This window comes from Lissotriton helveticus, chromosome 12, assembly GCF_964261635.1.
Source record: "Lissotriton helveticus chromosome 12, aLisHel1.1, whole genome shotgun sequence".
Classification (NCBI taxonomy): Eukaryota; Metazoa; Chordata; class Amphibia; order Caudata; family Salamandridae; genus Lissotriton; species Lissotriton helveticus.
Genome location: NC_136073.1, coordinates 64,440,947 through 64,465,573, shown reverse-complemented (window position 1 = coordinate 64,465,573; position 24,627 = coordinate 64,440,947). Strand labels below are relative to the sequence as shown.

The 24,627-nt window shown below is 49.6% G+C and overlaps 1 protein-coding gene and 1 long non-coding RNA gene across 5 annotated transcripts in view; one reads left to right on the top strand and one right to left on the bottom strand.

Annotated features, from left to right (window-relative positions):
• Positions 1-24,627, top strand: part of LOC144799022 (alpha-2,8-sialyltransferase 8F-like) — a 654,797-nt gene that overhangs the window by 17,666 nt on the left and 612,504 nt on the right. The gene's annotated exons all lie outside the window — the stretch shown is intronic.
• The window catches only part of LOC144799025 (uncharacterized), a 708,806-nt gene that overhangs the window by 668,810 nt on the left and 15,369 nt on the right, over positions 1-24,627 (bottom strand). The window lies entirely within an intron of this gene.

Below are 24,627 nucleotides of genomic sequence, written 5' to 3'. Positions count from 1 at the left end.
GAAAAAGAAAGGGAAAACGGATAGAGGATCAGCTAATTATAGGCCAGGGAGAACAGCCAGGTTTTCAGAGATTTCCTGAACAACATGTAGTCACCCTCCAGCCTAATAGAAGTAGGAAATGAGTTCCAAAACTTCGGGCCTAGATAGGAAAACCGGGTTCCTCCAATGCGTTTTCGTCTAATTCTAGGCACTGTCAAAAGATTCAGATGCTTCAATCTCAGATTACGCTGAGGCAGGTGCTTACTGATGCATGAGAGAATGAGTGGCTTTGAAAAGGATACAGCCGGTTTTTAACATCACACGCTGCTACACTGGAAGCCAGTGGAGATCTTTAAGTAGCAGAGTAATGTGACATATTCTATCCTTAAGATGGATGATTCTAGCTGCTTGATTCTGAATCATCTGAAGACAGTGTCTCAGATATAATGGAATGCCAAGATAGAGGGCTTTTCCATAGTCTAATTTTGAAAGGATAAGGGCAATCACAATTTGAATACTGGCCTCTTTACTAAAGAAGCGTCTGATCTTACGTAGTTCACGATGTTGAACAAAGCAGGCAGAAGTAACTGCGCTAATTTAGCTGTTCATAGAGAGGTCAGAGTCAATGTGAAGACCCAAACTCTTAGTCGCTGGTTTGGGGATTGGGGCTGCACCTAACTCAGATGGTCAGTTAGAGAGTGTCCAGTGAGTAAGTTTGTTGCTCGGGATGACTATCTCACTTTTTTCAGAGTTGAGTTTTAGTTGGTTGTTAATCATCCAGGTTTTTTTATACATCATAGAGCTCTTAACAAAATGTTTGCATTCGGTGGAGTTCTTCAGAGTAAAAATCAGCTGCATATTGTCAGCGTAGTTAAAGATTTATACCCCCACCTGCCAAAGACTCGAGATTAGGGGACGTATGTAAATATTAAAAAGGATCGGCAAAAGGGAAGAACCCTGTGGGACGCCACAGCTCATTTCAACAGTGTTGGAACAGCTACACAGATTGTTTGCGATTCTCTAAAAAGGACCCAAACCAGTCTAGTGCCAAGCCCCCAAGACCTGCTGAGGCAATACGGTCCAACAAAATTTTGTGGTTTACGGTGTCAAGTGATTTGATGTATACAAGGCTTTTTAGTTTATACTACAATCACTTTGATAAAAAGTACGCATATGAAAGTGGTAATATCATTACTAATCTATACAGCTGGATATTAAGAATATTACAAAATTGTGTATGAATGTGTATGGAACTGGTGAGAGTTTTACATTGTTACCAATTCAATGTCTGCAGTAAAATCATGTCATTCATGGAAGGTTGGAATTCGCTGGAACCAAAAGAGATTAAATGAAAAATGAATTGTTGCATCCAACATGTTTTCTGTCCCAATTGTACCATGATATTTAATTCTCAATGGTTTAGCTTATAATTCTTGCCAAAGTTTTTTTAATTAAATTGCTATTTGCGTAAAAGTTTTAGCTATTACATTTAAACCCAAAAAAATATTTTGAAGTGTACCTGTTATTTTTCTCCAAATTTTTTTAACAAAACGTTCTTCAATAGAATGAAAAATCCTAACTTTTTGCAATGGAAATTTTTTAAAATGCAGTTTTATTAGTTAAAAAAAATTATAATATGGGTGTGACTGCCCGATTCTCAAGATGCCCATTTCAACTTTGGAGTTCTTGTTGTTTCCCCTTTTGCTCTGCCTAGAAAATTGCCTCAAGTGAGATGCAATGCCTGCTGGAGAGGGAGGCAACTTCAGAGGGAGCTGTATGCTGGGGGTTTCATCTGATGCCCAATATACAGCCCTACAGCAGCTTGATTGTCATGGCAGCCTACTCTCCCACCTCAGGTGATCTAAAAGAGGCAGTGCGTGAAAGAGCTCAGGATTCCTCTGAGGAGATGGTGGTGGCTCCTCAGAGCCCCTATGTCTGTGGCGGGTGGATATTGCTACCAGAACTGGAGAGGAGCAAGGAAGATCTTGAAGAAACACAGAGAATAAGATGGTTTAGTCAGTACTAGAGTGATGTATGGCAATGGCAGAGTCCGAGGGGACGGACAGCAGATGGAGGAGGGCATAGTAATCTCTTAAGGGTGAATAGACCTGCTCTCTCGGCAGTACCTTGAGGACAGAAAGGGTCAGCTCAACTCATGATCTCATGCCTCGACTAAAGTACCCCTGGAGGCTGGTTGTGAAGGCTAAGTGTACCACCTACCCTTATGCAGCAACATTGGATAGCTTAGTGCTGCAGATAGCCATGGGGAGCACCATGGCAGATGAAAAGAAAAACTAAGAAGATGCTTTTGTTCCCCGAACAGCTATAGGCAAGAAGGGATTGTAGGAGTCAACTGGGGTGGAGCATCTCGAGGAGTCAGAACTTATGCCTAGCAAACCAGTGGCATTGAGAATCATCCGCTCTAGCAGCTTTAGCGGGGGCTGCCACGGGGCTCGATGGGCCCATGAACTGGTCCCACTAGATCATTGATTTATAGTTTATGAGTCTCTTCTGTCTGCAGACAAAATGATCGAAGTAACACTGTTCGGAATACAACAGAAGGGTGTGGGCCTTGACCTGGCTTGCACAGGGAAGGAGAATGAGAAAGAGGAATGATACCATCAGTAGAAAACACAGAGCAAGGCACAGTCAATCCTTTCAATGTTCCATTCATTCATTCAATCTTTCACACTTTCTTCCTTTCTCACTACCATCCGACCCTTCACCTTTTTATGCTTCTTCCTTTCACATTTTCTTCTTCAATTGTTTTATTTTTTTATTAGTGTTTTATTGCATTTCTGAGTAAAAGTACATCCAGTTACATTCTTACTCCCCCACGTGGACCCCCCTCCCCCCGATCTGACTATAGCCATCAACCAATTATCCTTTAGCAGTATATCATCTGTACGGTCATTAATATACACAGCCATTCAGCCAACAACCCTTACAGAGGGCAGGCGGCGCTTCACCACATTTCTCTTGTGACTTGGATGTTAGCGATCACCATAATAGACTCGCAGCTCTAACCTTCAAGTGAGATCTAGATCTGTCTCGCACCTTTCAGTCAGCGCTTTGATCTTCTCCCCTTGGAGAGTTAGGAGCGTTATCATTACGTTTGCTCGTTAAATATGTGTGGTAGAGACTCCAGAAATTCTTAGGTCTGCTGGTGGGGGGCTGTAGTTCGCTATAATTTTTGGATTGAGTACAGCAGTAGAGCATGTCGCGCGCCCAGCGTTTCAGTACAGGAAGGGGGCCTCTCATCCAGCAGCATGCAATCACTCTGCGGGCCATTAGAAGACCCATATCAACCAGTCGTCTAACTGCTCTGGGTAGTTTTTTAGTGAAACCCAATAGTGCCATCAGGGGGTCCGGAGCTATCTCAACCTCTGTAAGCGCGCTTATTTCAGCGAAGATTTTCTCCCAGAACTCCCTGATTCCCGGGCACTGCCACACATTTTCTTCCTCTTGCATTCATTTACTCCCACACTTCCTGCATACTCTTCTTTTTTCTTTCCTCTCATCCCTACTTGTTCTTTCTTACCTTTCAAGATGTAAGGGTGAAAAGATTTAAGCTAAAAGGAAGAAAAGGTGAAATGTTTAAAGGAGTGTAAAGACGAAATGTTGAAAGACTGGATAGAAGAAATAAAATCTCCACAGAGGAAATGTTGAAAGGCTGGATCAAAGAGAAAAAAGATCAATAGGTGAAATGGTGGAAGGCTGGAAGGAAGAGTGAAAAGAAGAAGAAAAGAAATGTTGAAAGGCTGGATGGGACAGTGAAAAGATAAATACACGAAAGGGTGAATGGAAAAATGAACGGAAGGGGAAGAGACAAAGAATGGATGGGTTAAAGGACGGGTAAATGGCTACATGGATATATTGATGGGTTGGCTGGGCGGATGAATGGATTGATGGAAGAAAGTATGGTCAGATGGGAGGGTGAAAGGTGAAATGAAGAACAGATGGATGGTCAGATGAATGGAATGGTGGAACAGACAGATGATAGATGGGTGGAAGGAGCATGAAAAGGTGAGGGAACTCTTCTAAGAAGGATCAAGTTTGCTTGCTTTGCATGGTCGGTTTGATCTGCAACATGGCTTAATGACAAATAGCTCTCAGATAAGTGAGCCCAATTGATTTTGTCAGTGCTTTTTAAATATGAAAAACAGAAGGCCCGAGCTGTTCATCCTTGTTGCAATGAATGCAGCAACACCACTAGGTAGCATCAAATACCTTGTTTTCTTTTTTCCATGGCACACCTGTTTTAATTACAAGCTGCTCTTTCCATCAGACACCAAAGAGAGGCCAAGAGAAATGTTGCCACTCGGCCTCAAAGAAGATTCTGACACGCCTGACCACTGGGCGACCTGCATGACCACTGGTCTCTCGGGTGATTATTGTTCTGCATGTGTATTGGTGTTAAGGACTGGATTTTGGTGGATACAGGGCACAGAGGAGTTTGTGAACGATAGTTCTGGGGATCCTCATCTGAGGGATGGAGAGGGGCTGATTAGTGGTTAACATTATATTTTATTGCTCATCCTAATGTCACTTTGCACTCTCCTTCTTCCCCCACCCTCTTTTGGCACGATGGGCAGGAGCCACTTTAAGGTCGAGCATTAGCAGTGACCTGTTGTATCTCTCTGTGTGCCTTTGGCAAACCCACCCATTGCTATTGGCTGTTAGATGCAGCATTCAGAAATGCTGGTTTCTTATTGGTCTATTACAGCAATTGTCCCTCCTTTGTGTGGCTCCTTCCTCCCCTGGCCATTACACTAATGGTTTCTTTTAGTTGTCCTGCAGGAGGAGGCTGTGCCTGGCTTTGTTTAAGATACTTCCAGCTGAGTCACTCCTCGCCACTTCCTCTCTGCCAGGGTGCTTGGACCGGCAGCCTTTTTTATTTATTTAAGCTGTTTGGGGATGCGTAGCATCCTCATTATGCAGTTGTTCATGTTAACTTCAAAGGTTAATCATATTCCGTTCTGCGCTCTGTGCTGACTTGTGCCCCAATCCTGCCTCTTGGTTTACAAGCGCCCGAGGTCTCTCACTCCTGGCTACAATCCGCGCTATGAGCTTCGATTGACTTGTTATATTTCTCACCCCTCCCATCTACGAAACTGCACTTAGTGGTGGCCTTTTCGATACGGGAAAGGCGCCTGCAAACCGACAAATCATTCTCTGGGTAGACAATCATACTGTCCTTCATGCATTAAACCTGGGGACAGCTCATTGCCCGATAGTGGTGCGCTTACTCAGACATTTGACAGGTATTCAAAGGAGGGCCAACATAGCAGTTAGAGCGCGGCACATACCATGCGTTGATTACAAGGCGGCTGGTGCAGTGTCTCGTTTTCAGTGGCAGAGATTCAGGGATGCGATGCCGCACGCAGACCAGCATGGCACAGTAGTGTCTAAAGACCTTTGGAGTCTGGTAGACCGGACCTGAGCAGGCTGGTGGAATGTGCCCTAGCTCCCAAAACAGCAGCCAAATATCGTAAGTGCTGGGCAACTTTCAAAGACGTGATGGGCACCACAGAGTTAGCGCAGGTCACGAGCGAAGTAGTAGAACGGTTCATTCATTGGGCTTTCTTCAACAACCAGAGTCGGTCTTGGGCGCAGGCTCAGATCAATGCAGTCTCTTATTACTCAATAACCCCCGCATGTGCCTACTCCGTGGGCCCCCACAGAAATCACTCACCAGCCCGCCTGCCATTCTTTACAGTGATGGAAATAATGTCAGCCAACAATAACGGTTATTAGTGATGGTCGTTGTTGGCCGCAGCTTTATTAATATTAAACACAAGCTGGTTATGCAATCTTCCATTTGCGAACTGTACCTATTAATAATACACTTAACATTACAATCGATGACACCCTCTTGTGATCCCAGGTGTCAGTCTTTTGTGCACTCATCAGTTCGTAAATGGCACTTGTACAAAACCAGCTCCTTGTTAGTCTATTGGTGCTCCAGTGGTTGGTTGCCCACGCCTTCTGCGTGTCGTGGAGGGGAGCTTATCTGTCTGGAGTTAGGTCCCCAGCTCGCTACCATTTGCGCCCTGCCGTCCGGCCGGGTCTGGGCCGCGAGTGCCGTCTCCTCCTGTTCCTCCCCTCCTTTGTGCGGCCACGTCACCCTGCTGTGCGGCATTCAAAAGTGAGTGGCCCTCCTCCTCCACACCGCCCGCCGGTGTGTTTCCTTAGCCAACCATTGTAGTATTTCCGCCACGCCGCAGGGAGGCTCACGTCTTTCTGCGGCTCCCCCCTCCTGCCCCTCGTTCGTGGCTCCTTCCTTGCTTTTTTTTTTTTTTTTTTACTTACAACCTGCGAGTGACATTGCACCCCACAAGTTATCCCAGAATACCTTCATCCCCTTGTCAGAGAGATGGACCCCGTCTTGGGCGTACAGCTCTGGGCGGCCCGGGTGGATGAGGCCGTGCCTGATTGATTCCAGGCCATTGGTGGAGCAGAACTTGTGCATTGCGATGTTCAATTTACGCCTCGCATTATCGACCGCCTTGTTGGAGTCGGCGCCTCTCCAGTGCCTCCTGCTGATCATCTCAGACCAGACCACTGTCGTCGGGCCCAGCCATGTCGCCGCCTTGGTGAGGTCCTTTTGAATGGCCTGCCCCACTGCCTTGCGCCCCAGCCGCGTCAGGTCGTTGCCCCCAAGGTGATGGATCAGGACTTCAGGCAGCCACGCCGAGTCTGCCATGAGGTTATCCAGCGTTGGCAGCAGCTGCTCCCATCTCATACCCGGCTGACCTATCCAGCGGATGTACGTCGCTTTGGGCCCGAATGCTTTGTGACCCGCTCGCCGCCACCACGACTCCATTCTGGACACGAATGAGTGGCCCAACACCCAGACCAGTCGCGGTCGTCCCCCTGTCAATCAAAAAGAATTCCGTTAAGGTGGCCTGCTGCGCACCGGGTTAGGTTGAGGGACAAAGCCCCCCTGCCGTGCGGCATACCAAGGCGGCCGCTCCCCCCCCCCCTTTTTTTTTTTTTATACCAGATGTGGCCGTATGTATGACTTGTAGGCCCTGGAACGCCACCTGCCCACGGCCTGGATCCTCTCCTCTGGCATGCCATGCTGCGATGCCGAGGTTGCGGCCCCGATCCTGAATGAGTGAGGGGCAAAAGCTGCCGCGTGAAAACCGGCTTTACCAAGGCCCTGGCGCATCACTGCTGTGAATTGGAACTTGCTCGGATTCTTTCCATCCTGATGTTTAAATAGGGGGCCCTCGCCGGCCGGGCGGGCCCCCATGTACTTGAATAGCCAGTATACTGCGCAGAGGCTTGCCTCTGGAATGCAATGGAGACGTATTATCGTCCCTTTTCGCCCCTTGTCAGTCTTGGACTGCCTTAGTATGATTTCCACGGCCCCTGCCATCGGTTCGATGTCCTTAGCCTGTAAGCAACGCTGTGCTGGGCCTGTCTTGCTGGGCGCAACTATCTCGCTTACGCGGAAAGCGCCGAAGAAGGCCGTGGTGAATGCTGCCCTGAATAGTAGCAGCTCGTATTTGTCTGTGACGATACCTACTAACGCTCCAAGGAGCTGTCCTAACTTGTCGAAATCAATAGGGCGTCTGTTGTCCTTCCTTGTGCCTTCAACCCTTTTCCAGCCCTTCAAGGCTGTCTTTAGATAGGATGAGGCCGTGGGGTCGTCGCCTGTGAAGAGCCTGGCGAAATGGGCAATAGCGGACAAGTGTGCTTGTGCCCAAGATCTTGATTTATTGGCGTTGAATGCCCATTGCACGAATTTTTCGACTGCTGTGCTATTCTCCGCCTTGTCTTCGAGTGATTTTATGCCGCCTACTCTCATGACTGTGCTTGCATAGTTCTTGTACCTTCTGTTTGCTTCTGCGGTGAGTGAGTGCCCTATCAGCTTGGACAGGTCTACCCCCCCAGGTCCCAAAGGTATGCTGGAAAAGGGGTCATCTCCCTGTCCGCCCCGGGGACCAGCTCTCTGAAACGCTTCATTTGGGACCGGGATAGCACGTCTGCCGCTGTGTTCTCTGTTCCTGGCACGTGTCGGGCCTTCAGCTCCAGGTTCCCTTCCAGCTGTAATTTAATTAACTGCCGCATTAGCCTCAACATGTCAGGGCATCTCGCTGTGCCTCTGTTAATGGCCTGCACTACACCCTTATTATCTGACCATAGCGTGAGTTTCAAGTTCTTAATTTCCTTCTTCCAGATGGTCAGTGCCACTATTATTGGAAACAGCTCGAGAAATGTGATGTTCTTGGTGAGCCCCTGCGCATGCCACCTGTCTGGCCACCGGCTTGCACACCATCTTTTTCCCAGGATTGCCCCGAAACCCAGGCTCCCGGCTGCGTCTGTGTAAAGAGCGATCTGCTTGGCGGTCACCCAACATTCTCTCCAGATCAGAACACCGTTAAAATCCTGCAGGAACTCATCCCACAAAAGGAGGTCCTGCTTTACCCCCGCACTCAGCCGGATGTGGTGATGTCTGTGGGTGACGCCTGCTGTCAGCGCTGTCAGCCGCCTAGAGAATACCCTGGCGGTGGGGATTACCCTAGCCGCGAAGTTCAGTCTGCCTACCACTCCTTGAATGTCCCTGAGGGTGGCTTTGCTCCGGCCCCTTAATTTGGCCACCTCTTCCCTGAATTCTCTAACTTTGTCTGAAGGCAGCCTGGCCGTCCCTGCCATGGAGTCCAGCTCTATGCCCAGGAACGTGAGTCTCGTGGTTGGGCCTGTCGTTTTTTCTTTTGCTAGGGGGACCCCCAGGGACCTGGCCAGGGCTTCAAATGCTGCCAGCGTGCTGGCGCACGTGGGGGATCCTGCTGGGCCCGTGAACAGGAAATCATCCAGGTAGTGCAGTTTCCCGCCTTCCTGGTGCCCGTCATGGAGTGCCCATTCTAAAAAGGTGGCGAACTGCTCAAAGTAAGCGCACGATATGGCACAGCCCATGGGCATTGCCTTGTCGATAAATATGCCTCCCTCCCACTGGAAACCCAGTAAATGGAAACTGGAGGGGTGGACCAGCAGCAGGCGGAACGCAGATTCGATGTCCGCCTTGGCCATGAGGGATCCCTTTCCTGACGCTTTGACTAATTCAATTGCATCGTCCACTGACGCATAACATACTGAGCAGGCTTCAGGATCGAGTCCGTCGTTCACGGATGCTCCTTCGGGAAATGATAGGTGTTGTATTAGTCTAAATTGACCCTGCTCCTTCTTGGGGACCACCCCTAGCGGTGATACCACTATGCCTGCGTGTAGCTCCTTTGGAAGGGGGGCCCTCTATTCTGCCCAAGCTCCTTTCTTTCTCTAATTTTTTGCTTACCACCTTCGGGTGTTGCTTAGCTGACTTTAAGTTGTCTGCCCCTACCCGTGGCAATGGGCCGTGAAATGGGATAACGAAGCCCTCCTCAAAACCTTCGACCAGTACCCTGGCATCTAGTCTGTTTGGATATTTGTTCGCTAATCTGCGCAGCTGTTGTGTATTAATGGGGGATCTGGCCAGCTGGCAATTTTGAATGTCTACTAGAACCCCGCCTCTCCCCTTCTTGGGGCTAGTGCTTCTTGCTCTTCTCTTTCTTGTCACTTTTTGCCTTGCGCTTGCCCCCTCTGCATGCCGAGGCGGCGTGCCTGCCCCCGCAGCTGGAGCATGCGTGTTGAAACTTACAGGAGGAGCCCCATGAGCAATCTCCTGCCTCGAATCTCCAGCAGATCGCTTTGGTTGCTGTTGGTGAGTGGGATCTCCCCGTGGTTTGTTTCTGATAGGCTCTGTACTTTCCCTTTTGATAAGAGCTCCGAAAGGACTGGTCATTTCTCCCTGCCCAGGCTCTCACTTCTTTGGCTGCAAGCATTTTATGTATGAAACCTGAGACATCCTCCTCATTCCACTCCATTTCAGGGTGCCTCTGCATTTTTAATCTAAAACCCTTACCGTATTCCAACCAAGCCTCCCCAGGGAACTGCCTCTGCGCTAAATGGATATTGGCTCCGTATAACCATAGATCAGCGGCGCAGTGGGGAAATTTCTCGACTATAATGCATGCCATAATTCTGAATGCATCTAACCAGTTTTCAAAATTACGCTCCTTTCTGGCACTGCGCCTCTCTCTCCTGTCCTCCTCTCTCCTGTCGCATGTGGTCAGGTCGAGGCCCTCTAGCTGAATCTCCAGCAGCGAGAATATATCTATGAATTCCTTGCGCCATATTCTTTCCTTCACCGCCAGAGGGATGAGGCATGCAAGGCCAGTGGCTTTGGTTGTCAAGGATGCGGGGCCGGGCGACGGCCTGCTGTATGGGTCAGTAACTAGCCCTCCCAGTGCTGTGCTCCCTGGCGCGGGGGCGTACCCCCAGCCGGGTAACGGGGAAATTTGTTCGCCCTGCGCAGCCATACCCACCTGTTCCTGCACCCTTGCCTGTCGTGCCCACCCTGGGTCGACCATGTGCCATGCCATGCCAGCTGTTTCCTCTGCGCGCGGCTCCCTAGGCCCCGTTGCCCCTTGCCCTGTGCTACTGATTAATGCTGGCGCCAGCGATTTCAAGCATTCTCTTACAATTGTACCGATATGCTCACCGTTAACTCTTCTGTCCTTCGCCTCGCCCTGGTCACCGTCGTCCAGCCTGGAGAGAGGGTGCTTCTGGCGCCCTTTCTGTGGAGGCTTCCTCTTGGGTGTCTTCTTCGGCACCGTGGTTTTGGGCTTTTTGGGTGCTGAGGGGCCTGGTTCCTCCTCTGCCTGGTCCTCCGGTCTGTTCTCCTTCCCCTTGCTCAGATGAGGCTGCAACCAGTCGTCCCCGTGGATGGCCGATAGCTCGCGGATCCTCTTCAGTACCTCTGCCACTTCCTCTGGCTGGCCTTCTGCCATAGTTCCCGCGTGTAGCTGTAGTCGGCTCTTTGTTGGCCGTTCGGCCTTTTTGGAGCCTCTTGCGTCTCAGCGCATCTGCGTCAGGCCATTCGCTGTGTCACCGCACGATGCGTGTGCTTACACAGGCTCTGAGCGCGCTGCACTCCCAACGGGGATTGCTCCGCCTGTTGCGTGAGCTCTGGAGGCCGGGGCGGGGCGGGCGCGTCCTCGCAGTGCGCTCCGCTCGCCACGTGGTCGGCGGGGGGGTGTGTCCGGGCCTGCTGTTCGGAGTCGCTGCGGGCTGTTTTCTGCGCCGCAGGATTGCTCACCGGTACCAGGAAAGTCCCGTCTTGGGATTTCGGGAAATGTCCGCGCTCCGCCTGGGACTGAGGCCGGGTAAGACGCTGAGGCGGGTAGTGGGGGGGGGGGGCACCATGCCTATCGCCGCCGTCCGAGAGAGGGGTGTGCCGGCAACCGTTCTCCGGCCCGCCCGGGCCTTGGTCTCCCCCCTTTGGCTTGTAGCGGCTCGATGCGCGCTAGGGGTGGGGAGGAGAGACGGAGACGAGCAGGTTACCTTCGCTGCGGTGGGGGGGGCTTGGATGATGCAGCCGGGCTTGTCCTCCGGCGCTACCACTTCTGCCCCGAGGAGATGGGGGTAGGATCGGTGTACTGCGCCTCCGTGATTCTGGAAGTCCACGACCTGGGTCTCGCCGCCGGGGCCTCGCCTTCCTTCTTCTTCGCTTGCCGATCTCCTTCCTTCAGTCGATTCCGTTGCGCCGCTCCCCCAGCTCCTCGAAGACGATGTGCTTCTGCTGGGGAGCGGCGGCGCTTAAATCCTCTTGGCCCTTCCATAGGGCCTCAGGTGAGCCCCACTGATTGGGGGGTTCAAAGCAAAGCACCGGTGACCATTGGCCGCCCCTTGGGGGCGCCCGGGTCACAGGTCACTTCTGGTCGGGGTGGCTGGTGCGCACTCCTCTTCCGCTGGTTCCTGGGCGCTCTCAGGCGCCCAGAACCAGTTCTACCCACCGATGGGCACCGCGTGGGTTATGGCGCCGGCCTCCAAGCCTCCCCCCCCCCTGCAGGGGGGTGCGGCGGCCTCTGCAAAGTTAGCGAGGTTGAAGGATCCAGCAGACGCTTTCTACTGCAGGGCGACCATGAAGGGTTGGGGGCGCCGCAGCCCAAGAAAGAAGACAGGAGACACCCCATAGCCTTCTCCACCTTGCCGAAGCTACTGAAGGTACTAGACAGCATCTGCATGCAGGAGCATGAATGCTGGCTATTCCGAGCAGCTTTCTCTTTGGCTTTTTTTGGGGCATATAGAATCAGTGAGTTGGTGGCCCCGGCCAAGTTCAAGGCGGGATCATCCTGCCTCAAAGGGAAGGATTTGCAGATCAAAAGAGGCGTCATGACGGTATATCTGAGCAGGTCCAAGACTGATCAGGAGGGCAAAGGCAAAGTCACCCGACTAAGGTGTTGGCCCTGGGCAACGGGTGCCCCGTTTGCTGCATGCAGGAGTACCCGGAACACACCACACAAGGAGATAGGCCCCTCTTTTGTCACAAGTACAGGTCCTATCTCAGTCGTTTCCAATTTAGTGCAGTTCTCAGAATGGCTGTTAAGGCAGCTGGGCTCCCACCAGAAGCGTTCGCCCCTCACTCTTTCCGCATAGGCGGGTCCACCACTGCAGGAGCTTGCGGTCAGAAGTAAACATCGAGAAAGGAGGGGAATCTTGCAGATCACGGCACGAAGATTTTAAATTTCCGGTTATCCTGGGATAGACATATCAAGAGTCTACCAGGAAGAGGGAAACCACACGGGTGGATTAACGTCTCCCGAAATATATCGTGGGGGTGAGACCCACTTTTTAACGAAAGATAGACGTATGTTTTTAAAAATATACGGTAAAGTGATGGATCCTTTTGGAAGAGGTATTTCTAACCCATAAGGAAGAGCAGAGAACGAATAAAACCTTTGTCAATAAACCTCAAGAAAGGGAATCCAAAACCCGAAGGATCTAAGATAGGACCTCATTGGGCCTTTTTCTAAAGCGTAACAGCAGATTTTAAAGATATAAAAGTGTCCAAAGAGAAGAGTGACACCATATTGAATTTTGTCCTGAAGAAGGTGGCTCTGGGTATATGAATGAATGAATGAATGAATGAAGTGGGATTTATACATGCGCGACTTAGCCCCATGGGCGTCATTGATTTTAAACCACCGAAACGCGTCAAGGAATCCAAAAAAGCCAAGGGACATTTAGATACTAAGGAAATCCTTGTACGAATGGTCCCACACAAATCCTGTAGGGCTATTGGATCAAATTGATGTTTCAACAGACATTTATGACTGTTTTTTAATTGGGGGTCCATTATATTTTGTCTCTGATTATTGTTTTCTTCATTGCTACTGTTTTTTTATGACTGTCTTGCACTTTTGTACCAAATATAGTGGAATGTATGATGTGTGAAAAATGTTTTATTGTATTGATTGTATGTATATTTTCGGGATATTTCTGAGATTTTAATCTAGAGAAAAAAGAGAATTTTTATTAATAAAATAGTGTAAGCATTACATTTCAGTTTGAGAGTATACTTGGGATCTGCGTCTGCTTTTCGGGTGCAGTGATATAAATTGGTTGTATGGTGAAGTCAATGAGTACAACAATTGAAAGGATGGTGTAAAAGCATGTAATATTTTCCTCCAGGGATTTTCCTATTGGCTTTGCTTGCGGTCTGGTGCCAGATGCTTCAAACAAATTGGCCGGTGGGCATCAGGGGCCCTTAAGGGGTACATTCGACAGAGCCTAATGTGACTTCTCTTCACCACAGGTGTCGCGGCAGCATCGTGCAGGGTGTGGATCTAAGATAGGATAGGACCTCATTAGGCCTTTTTCTAAAGCGTAACTGCATTGATTGGCAGGAGGATAGTCAGCCCCATCTGCAGTTATTGCAGTTACGGAAACGGAGGAAGCGAACAAACTTTTCAAATGTCTTATTCACGCAGGCACGGTCAGCAGACTTTTTAGTTATGACATGTAAACTTGGTTGAAAGCGGGAAAATGCCATTATTAGATCAGTTTGTGCATAACGGGGCATTTTAATATTTCTGTTGAGTAGTATTTCATGTGCGATGGAAGTCGTGCGTCTGCATGTTTGTGTTCGAGCTTGCATGCTTTCCCTTTGAACCATACTGTGCTTTTAGTGGTGCTTTGAAGGTACCACAGGAAATGTTTTGTTTTCCTAATTGAAATTAGTATTAGTAACAGATTTTTGACTCAGTTCGTTGTTCTTATCCAGGTCAGTGTATTGTTTTATTAAAAACAACAAACTGCTTAAGGTTTTTTTTAATAAGACACCATGCAGTCTTATAGACTCAATTGGCTCCGCCGTGTTTCCGATGTTAGTGAGTTTGAGTCACTAGCATAGTGTGAAAGTTACTTAATCCAACGAAGATGCTATCTTTGCGCCTTGAAGAAAATGGTTATTGTTACTGAAAGCAAAAATGAACGTGCACTTCATTAATCTGAAATTTCTCACAGTTCAGATGTACAATGAAGTGCATGTCAATTCGTACTTTTCAGTAACAATAACTATTTTCCTCATAGCACGATACACCATTCTTCTGTGGTAACTGCAATCGTCTCACCCCAATGTTGTTCTTAGCACGAAATGTAAAGCAACTGCTGGTGGTTTCGTTTTTTTGGTCTAGCATCAGCACGCATGCGCTATCTGCAAGACCTTTTGTGATCCCTTAACACAATGTTATTCCCGCCTGGTACTTGCAATAATAGGTTCCTCCAGTGCCCCTCTTAAATGGTGCATCCCCACTCGTTCTGCCAGCCGATAGCACACTTCCGTTCAAGACAGAGGAGCACCGGCTGATTACAGTCTCCTTACGGTTAGCTTCTATATATTTTTTGGGGATAACTATTTTCTTATTCACTGCAGCCTTTATCAGCACTTTTATATCTCAGGCGTGCCCTGCTTCCACACACTGCTCCTAACCAGAAGCCCGCCCGATTGGACAGGTCAAATTACTAACCCTGAATACCCCCACCCCTCATCCCCCGTCCCCCTCCACGATGCTCATGCTTCTCAGACTTGACTCCCACTCGTTGTAATTCACAAATGCCTGGAAGGCAGGAAAGGCCCCTACTTGCTCTGAATAAACTTCATATTCAGTTCTAGTCTCTGCCTGGCATTAAACGCTGCTCTTGGGAATGGTTTGTTGTTACACTCTGGGGCATATTCTCAAGGAGCTATCGCGGAGTTAACAGCACTTTATCGCAGCCAAAGTCGCAATAAATGTATCACCCCATTCACAAGCTGGTGCTAACAGCCCATAGCACTAGTTTACCTGAGACAGCAGCCGCAAAAAACATTGCCACAGATGACCCCCGCAACTATCGCTAATGAGATGCAGAGTAGGCGTTCCCGTGCAAAAAGCCGCAAAAACACCACTCCGCAACAGTCTCAACGACCAGCCAGATCGGCGATGCAACCACAAAACATGCGATAAGGCGCGTTAGCAGTAGGAAACTAACACCTGCTCTGACCTGGTGTAAAGTCGGACCACAGCCTGCACCACAAAAGGGAGCCAAGGCCAGAGCCACACCTGAAGGGCAACAGATGCCATGGAGCCACTGATCATGCAGGCCGGACACCCAAGAGGGCAATAACAGCCATCACCTGGACCCTCCCCCCCCCCATCCCACCCGGCAAAAGACATGCCACATCAACTACACAGAATCATGTACCAAATAATCCGCCTGATGTCCCACAATCACATCTGGTGACATGCATGTTTCGTCACAAAATATATTCAAAGAAACACAGAACAGAAATGAAGACACATGGCGGCTCTCCTCTGTGCAATCCATAGGTCAAAGCCTGCAAGACAAAAATCATGATGAGAAGGTGTGTCTTGCACACATCAAGGGACAGAGAGAGAGCGCGAATGAGCGCGAGAGAGACAGAGAGAGAGAGAAAGAGAGGGAGAGAGAAATAGACGGACAGAGAGAAGGAGAGATAGACGGACAAAGAGGAGGAGAGAGACAAACGGAGAGAGAGAGGGAGAGAGACAGACAGGCAGACAGGGAGAGAGAGAGAGACAGACGGACAGAGAGAGGGAGTAAGAGATAGATGGACTGAGAGGGGAGAGAGAGAGAGAGACAGATGGACAGAGACAGAGCGAAGGAGAGAGAGAGAAAGAGAGAGATAGACAGACAGAGAGAGGGACGGAGAGAAAGATGGACAGAGAGGGGGAGAGAGAGACAGACGGACAGAGAGAGAGCGAAGAAGAGGGAGAGAAGGAGAGGGAGAGACAGATAGACGGACAGAGAGGGGAAAGAGATACAGATAACAGAAGAGATGGACAGGGAGAGAGAGTGCCGACACTGCGCAGCCAGACCACACTACTCACCTGCTGCCACCGGTGTGTCTCCAACCACGTGCCGGCATGTCGTGCAGTTCGCCGCCCAGCGGTGCATGACCACCCCTGCGCACTCAGGCCTCACTGCTCACCTTCCACCAACAGTGTGTATAAAAGAGGGCCCACCACGTGCCACTGCAAGCCCCAAGCCCGGGGCCCGCAGACATGGCACCCACCACATCATGCAGCCCCGCTACGTAGGCCGCCAGGTCTCACTTTTGGTGCTAGGTCTTGATTTCGCCATGGCAGAGGAAATACCAGTGCACAGGGCATCATCGCAGGCCCCTCAGCCCTTGAGGTGCCCCTAACTCTGTGACCAGCGAGGCCACGCCACGAGGCGGTAGGCCCCCGCTGTCCACTGGCTCAGGCCTACACTGCGGTCCAGCAGGGCACACAAAACCTGAGCAGTCTGGACCGCCGGAACGAGGCATCATCGCAGGCTGCACACCCGACCAGCACTTAAGGTGACCCTACCTCAGTGCACTGAAAGTCACCGTCCTGTGGCACAGTGCCTATGCTGGCCGCAGTGCATCCGGTGTCACAAAGTCTGTGCCCTGCAAGTCATGGACCCTCTATGTTTAGGTATCGTGGTGCGGACGCCATCATGTCAACTCCGGGCCGGCGGAATGTGATGTCTCAGGCCCCTCGTCCCTCATGCCTACATGCACACCACACAGATACACCCCAAGAGAGGTTGGAATTGGCGTCACGAACATGCGCCCGGCCCTTTTCATTTGCAGGGTCACATGCCCTGTGACGCGTGTTCTGGATGGGTGGGGTGTGGGTGTATACCAGCCGTGAGGGAGACCATTACAGGGAAGTCCTGGCCCATGTCGCGTTGTCCCACCCCTGTGATCGTAAGCGGAGTGGGCTGGCCTGGCATATGCCAGACCATCGAAAGGGTTTGAACGATGACCCCGGGACTCGGGGCGTTGTTCTGTACGGGGCTGGACAAGGAAGTAACAAATGCGTGTGTCGCTATTGTTGCGTCGGCGCCACCCAGACAACATTCAGCAATGTGCCACCCTGTGACCCAAGTCCGACGACATGAGTCACATGGACGTTAGAGGAATTCACTGACCCTACATTCATCCATACTACCACAGTTGTAAGACCATAGACACAACACATCTGTGTGATTCGGAATGTTTAATACATATGCAGTGGAGTGGTGCATCTGGAGCAGTACAGGGCCATGCAAACACCACATGACTATGTTGGCCCGAGGAGGGCCAGCCAGAGTCCTTCAGGGAATGACAAGTCCAAAGGACGAGGAAGAGTTCAGTCCGATTGCTGTGTCGTTGTCGATCAAACAGTATATGGCAGTCCATTGCGGAGTCCAAGGTGAGTGTCGCAGAGTGCATCGAGGGACAGTGGAAGGTGCTGATGCAGAGGGCAGAACCAAGCAAAAACAAGCCATATGGCGGAGAAGAATGCTACTGCGTCATTTGTACCACGTGGGCAGAATCATATGCATCTTCGTCCTCTGCTGTTCCATGTGCCTCAATTGTGGGTTGTGCTGGCCTTTCTCCAGCACTGTGTAGCAGTGGCACCTCAGGGGCCGTTGGTGGAATGTCAGCCGCACTGTGTGGCACTGACACTTCAGGTGGCAGAGTTGTGGATGGAGTGGTAGCAGCAGCATGCATCAGTGCCAGGCCTTGTGGCAGCAATGCCATGAGGATGGATCATGAGGTCATTGAGGAATCCAGCTACCACTCGCTGGTGTGCAGCCGTGGCAGCCGCTCTTTCCGCATTGGCCAACTCCATGGTGTCCATTAACCTCCGCATGTTTCCCAACTTCTGTGTGACATCGCTAGAGCCACTCTGACTGGACAGTTGTTCTAGTCTCTGAGTCAGGGCCCCAGCGATGTCAGCCATGGTCCGTTGGAGAGCATGAAGCGGACTGTGGGAGTACGTTAGGGACTGTGAGTGGTCCCTGATGGGACTTAAGACACCCACGTATGGCATCTAGTTTGTCTGCCATGCGGTCAAACACCACCCGCACCAATTCAGCCAGCTGCTCCTGGCACCCCAACACACGGACTGTGAGTGGTCCCTGATGGGACTTAGGACACCCACGTATGGCATCTAGTTTGTCTGCCATGCGGTCAAAGCCCACCCGCACCAGTTCAGCCAGCTGCTCCTGGAACCCCAACACACGGCGTTGGAAGGCCATGTGTTCTTCGTGGGGGTCCTGGGAGGCAGCCTGGTGGTGGGTGCTGCCTACTGTGTGGTCTGTGCAAGGGGTGGGGTGTCTTCGTTGCAGCTGGGCTGCCCTGCTCCTGGAGGTGGGCTGTCAATGAACTCTTGGAGGGCGTCGGAGTCGAAGCTGTGGTGGTACTCTTTGTCATTAGAGAAGATAGGTTTGGGCTGCTCTGCAGGAGGTGTTGATAGTTCCTCTGCAATGTGAAGGGGAGATGCAGTTTAACAATGTGTTCAGATGTATGTTGTCGCATTGTACATGTTTACATACAGACTGCATGACTGTGTACATCTTGGCTGTTTGAGAGGAGCTGCTTATTTGATGGGGGACAGTGGACAATTCGACAACAGACGTGTGTGTTTTGTACTTGTACATTAACAACTCACATTTCTCTGCAATGCCACTTGTGATTGGCCAGTGTCTACACCCAGTCAGCACCAGTTGTGTCCTGTGTTCTGTTGTGGACGTGTTGCAGTTTGTGCCACACTGTTGTCTGTGTTGATGTGCTCTGCATGTTATGTGTGTGTGCTGCATTTTGGGGGAGTGGCCCCTGCTGCTCTGACTTTGCTGCCGCTTATCCATTTCCTGCGATGTGTCTTTGACTTCTGTCTTTATACAGTGCTTAGATGTTGCAAACTTGAGTACATTGGTCTCTTGTTAGGAGTTGGGGGCTGAGGCATGGCTTGGCCGCAGATGTGCTCAGCTCAACTGTGCATGTGTGCCATTGTGCCCATCTCCCCCATCCCCCCAGTCCCTGGTCGTTACTCAGCTGGTTTTCGCTGATTTTTGTATCGCGAATGGCTTCATCGCAGCTTTGTTTACGTTTCGCATTTTTGCGGCATGGCTTTGATTTTACTGCGGTCAGTTGACGCGTTATCTGGAGTGTATCGCATGGTGCCGCCGTGCTGAGAATGCTTCGTTAACACTGCGTAATTTTCCCGCGATAGACTGTGATGTTGGAAGTTGCGTTAAGTTACTTTTGCAATGGTTATCACGCGTTCTTGAGAATATGCCCCTGTGTTTTGTTCTGTTACGATTACATCTTGATGTATATTTAGCCACAATTGTGGTTTTCTCATTGTCAGGCATTTATATAAATGTTATTTTTGGAAGGGTAAAAAAGATTTAGCATTTTGTCTATTTCCAAGTGTGTTTCGCACCTCACAGCCAGTTCAGAGATGTGTGCATCAACACCTGTATGGCTGTGCCACGTTTATATGTGCATGTGAGATTATGTGCTTGCAGTGTATGACTAAGGGGCATATGTATCAAATACCGTTATTGCGATTCTCAAATAGCGATTTTTAGAGAATCGCTATTTGAGAATCGCAAAACGGGATGTAATAAACGATTCACAAATATTTTGCCATTCCTTGAATTGCGATTCGCAAATTATGAATTGCAATTAAGGAATCCCTTCCCATTCATTCCTATGGGCCTAGAGGCCCATAGGAATGAATGGGAAGACATTCACAATTTGCGAGTACCCATTAGGTACTCGCAAATTGCGAATGCAATTTCAAGGGTGCAAGGGTGTTATAAGGACTCCCTGTTGCACCCCTGAAATGAGCATGTGTGTACATGTGGTGCACATACATGCCCTAAGGGCATGGGTGCACGCCACATGGCACTTTGAAAAATGCCAAAAAGTGAATTTTTCAAAGAAATTGCAAATTACCACCAACTAGACGTTGGTGGTAATTTGCGATTTCTTAAGGAGAAATCGCACAACTTGGGTGCTTTCTACATCGCATTTAAGGAATCGCAATTTGTGATTCCTTAAATGCATTCGCAAAATAGGGAATCGCAACTTTTGCGATTCCCCATTTTGCGAGGGCCTTTTGGGATGAAACATCCCAAAAGGCTTTTCCCCGTTCGCAAATGGGCCGATTCTGAGAATCGGCCCGTTTGCGCACGGGAAATGAGCTTCATACATATGCCTCTAAGTAACTGCAATTTTTCTGTGTATTAATCAATTTGCAACAGTGGCTACATCGTCCAGCATTTAATGATTAACTTGCAGAATAAACAAAAAAAACTTCTAGCTTGTACCAACAATTCCAGCAAACATACAAATAAAAAGCGTGGAATTGTAGAAATGTATGAGGATTGATTAATTGAATTCATTTCAGCAAAATGTGGTCCGTAATCAAGGAATCTGGGAATATATGATTAAGGGGCATATGTATCAAATACCGTTATTGCGATTCTCAAACAGAGATTTTTAGAGAATCGCTATTTGAGAATCGCAAAACTGGATGTAATAAACAATTCACAAATATTTTGCGATTCCTTGGAATTCCTTAATTGCGATTCGCAAATTGTGAATCTCAATCAAGGAATCCCTTCCCATTCATTCCTATGGGCCTAGAGGCCCATAGGAATGAATGGGAAGACATTCACAATTTGCAAGTACCCATTAGGTACTCTCAAATTGCGAATGCAATTTCAAGGGTGCAAGGGTGTCATAAGGACACACTGTTGAACCCCTTAAATGAGCATGTGTGCACATGTGGCCCACATACGTGCCCTAAGGGCATGTGTGCGCGCCACAAAACACTTTGAAAAATGCCAAAAAGTGCATTTTTCAAAGAAATTGCAAATTACCACCAACTTGACGTTGGTGGTAATTTGCGATTTCTTAAGGAGAAATCGCACAACTTGGGTGCTTTCTACATCGCATTTAAGGAATTGCAATTTGTGATTCCTTAAATGCATTCGCAAAATAGGGAATCGCAACTTTTGCGATTCCCCATTTTGCGAGGGACTTTTGGGATGAAACATCCCAAAAGGCTTTTCCCCGTTCGCAAATGGGCCGATTCTGAGAATCGGCCTGTTTGCGCACGGGAAATGAGCTTCATACATATGCCTCTAAGTAACTGCAATTTTTCTGTGTATTAATCAATTTGCAACAGTGGCTACATCGTCCAGCATTTAATGATTAACTTGCAGAATAAACACAAAAAAACCTTCTAGCTTGTACAAACAAGCTTAGGCAAATCAAGAGGTCTTGATTTCCAGTAGTGAAGGCAGAGACCGACAATAATACGGGTAGCCTAGACATTTACCCCCAGATGTATCAACAACCCATTTTGTGATTCCTTAATAGCGAAAAATACCGATTCGCTATTAAGGAATAGCAAAATGGAATGCATCAAGAAATCACAAAAAAAATAGCGATTTCTTAGAATTCCTTAATTGCAACTCGCAAATTTCGAGTCGCAATTAAGGAATACCTCCCCATTCATTCTTATGGGCCTAGAGGCCCATAGGAATGAATGGGAAGACAATCTCTAAAAAAATAGCGATTTCTTAGAATTCCTTAATTGCGACTCGCAAATTGCGAGTCGCAATTAAGGAATACCTCCCCATTCATTCCTATGGGCCTAGGGGCCCATAGGAATGAATGGGAAAACAATCTCAATTTGCGAATCGCAATTAGCGATTCGCAAATTGAGAATGCGATTGTAAGGGTGCAGGGGTGTCCAAAGGACACCCTGTTGCACCCCTGAAATTGATCTGTGCACATATGTTGCGCACACACATGCCCTTAGGGCATGTGTGTGCGCAACATGAAACTTTAGTGCATTTTTCAACGTTTTTGCAAATTACCATGAAGTTGAGAATCTGCCCCTTTGCGAGCGGATTTTTGTTTGATGCATCTAGCTGATAGTCTCTCAGAAAGGGGACTATGTTCGATCAGTTAATCAATTAACCAATCAATCAAAGTTTATGTTAAAATATCCCTGGCATGATCCTCTAAGTGAACCAGCATGTACATTTCTGTCCAGTTTTGCATTTTTGTTTTAGTTTCAACACACATGAAACTCATGCATGTGCACTGAGAGACACTGTGGCTAGGTACCATATAGTGCTTTCACCAAGATAAAGGCTCTGTAATCCGCAAAGTCGCACCGAGTGTACCTTCTTTAGAGAGTGGGCCTACTCTCCCCGAGTGTACCTTCTTTAGAGAGTGGGCCTACTCTCCCCTCAACAGATTGTAGGGTACGGATAGTGGGTGGCAGTATGAACTGTTTCTTGATGCCTAAGGAGGCAAGTAGCCTTCCAGCCTCGCCCTGAAAGCTGTCTGTCAAGCTCATTACATCTGTGTACTATATTACATCCCAGTGTGTATGGGTGTAGTGTATATGTGTCTGCATGTGTACATACCTTCAGTATATGGCAGACGAGTGCACGTTCCAAATGTGACATGTAGTGAAGGCAGGCAGCCCCCGGAGGGTCTCCCAAGGCATAGGCGAGGGTTGCGTGGTTTTAGCTCTACTTAATGTTTCTGGGAGGACTGATAGCTAGATAAAGAAGATGGACTAACTAACGCCCCTTGCTCGCCGTTGCTGGGCATGAGCATTGTGTGGACCTGGAGTGCCCCGCCGTTCCTCCTAGGAGTAAGTATTCGCAAGTAGATCAACAAAAAAACGCGTGCAGTGCAAATTTCTTCTCGCTCTTCTTTCTTCACTTTCCTTCCTTGTGCCTCACACTGCTCGTCTCTTCGCTCACCTTCCTTGTGCCTTACGCTGCTCTTCTCCTCACTCTCCTTCCTTGTGCTTCATGCTGCTCTTCTCCTCGCTCCCCTTCCTTGGGCTTCAAGCTGCTCTTCTCCTCGCTGCCCTTCATTGTGCCTCACGCTGCTCTTCTCCTCGCTCTCCTTCCTTGTGCTTCATGCTGCTCTTCTCCTCGCTCCCCTTCCTTGGGCTTCATGCTGCTCTTCTCCTCGCTGCCCTTCCTTGTGCTTCATGCTGCTCTTCTCCTCGCTCCCCTTCCTTGGGCTTCATGCTGCTCTTCTCCTCGCTGCCCTTCCTTGTGCTTCATGCTGCTCTTCTCCTCGCTCTCCTTCCTTGTGCTTCATGCTGCTCTTCTCCTCGCTCCCCTTCCTTGGGCTTCATGCTGCTCTTCTCCTCGCTGCCCTTCCTTGTGCTTCATGCTGCTCTTCTCCTCGCTCCCCTTCCTTGGGCTTCATGCTGCTCTTCTCCTCGCTGCCCTTCCTTGTGCTTCATGCTGCTCTTCTCCTCGCTCCCCTTCCTTGGGCTTCATGCTGCTCTTCTCCTCGCTGCCCTTCCTTGTGCTTCATGCTGCTCTTCTCCTCGCTGCCCTTCCTTGTGCTTCATGCTGCTCTTCTCCTCACTTTCCTTCCTTGTGCCTCACGCTGCTCGTCTCTTCGCTCTCCTTCCTTGTGCTTCATGCTGCTCTTCTCCTCGCTCCCCTTCCTTGGGCTTCATGCTGCTCTTCTCCTCGCTGCCCTTCCTTGTGCTTCATGCTGCTCTTCTCCTCGCTCTCCTTCCTTGTGCTTCATGCTGCTCTTCTCCTCGCTGCCCTTCCTTGTGCTTCATGCTGCTCTTCTCCTCGCTCCCCTTCCTTGGGCTTCATGCTGCTCTTCTCCTCGCTGCCCTTCCTTGTGCTTCATGCTGCTCTTCTCCTCGCTCCCCTTCCTTGGGCTTCAAGCTGCTCTTCTCCTCGCTGCCCTTCCTTGGGCTTCAAGCTGCTCTTCTCCTCGCTGCCCTTCATTGTGCCTCACGCTGCTCTTCTCCTCACTTTCCTTCCTTGTGCCTCACGCTGCTCGTCTCTTCGCTCTCCTTCCTTGTGCTTCATGCTGCTCTTCTCCTCGCTCCCCTTCCTTGGGCTTCATGCTGCTCTTCTCCTCGCTCCCCTTCCTTGGGCTTCAAGCTGCTCTTCTCCTCGCTGCCCTTCATTGTGCCTCACGCTGCTCTTCTCCTCGCTCTCCTTCCTTGTGCCTCACGCTGCTCGTCTCTTCGCTCTCCTTCCTTGTGCTTCATGCTGCTCTTCTCCTCGCTCCCCTTCCTTGGGCTTCATGCTGCTCTTCTCCTCGCTCCCCTTCCTTGGGCTTCATGCTGCTCTTCTCCTCGCTGCCCTTCATTGTGCCTCACGCTTCTCTTCTCCTCACTTTCCTTCCTTGTGCCTCACACTGCTCGTCTCTTCGCTCACCTTCCTTGTGCCTCACGCTCCTCTGCTCCTCACTCCCCTTCCTTGGGCTTTATGCTGCTCTTCTCCTCGCTGCCCTTCATTGTGCCTCACGCTCCTCTGCTCCTCGCTCTCCTTCCTTGTGCCTCACGCTGCCTCATGCTGCTCCATACCTAACAATTCCAATACAACTCCCATAATTCCACTGCAGGCCACATACAAACACTCCATAGTACATACATAAAACACATTGCCATTTATAACGCC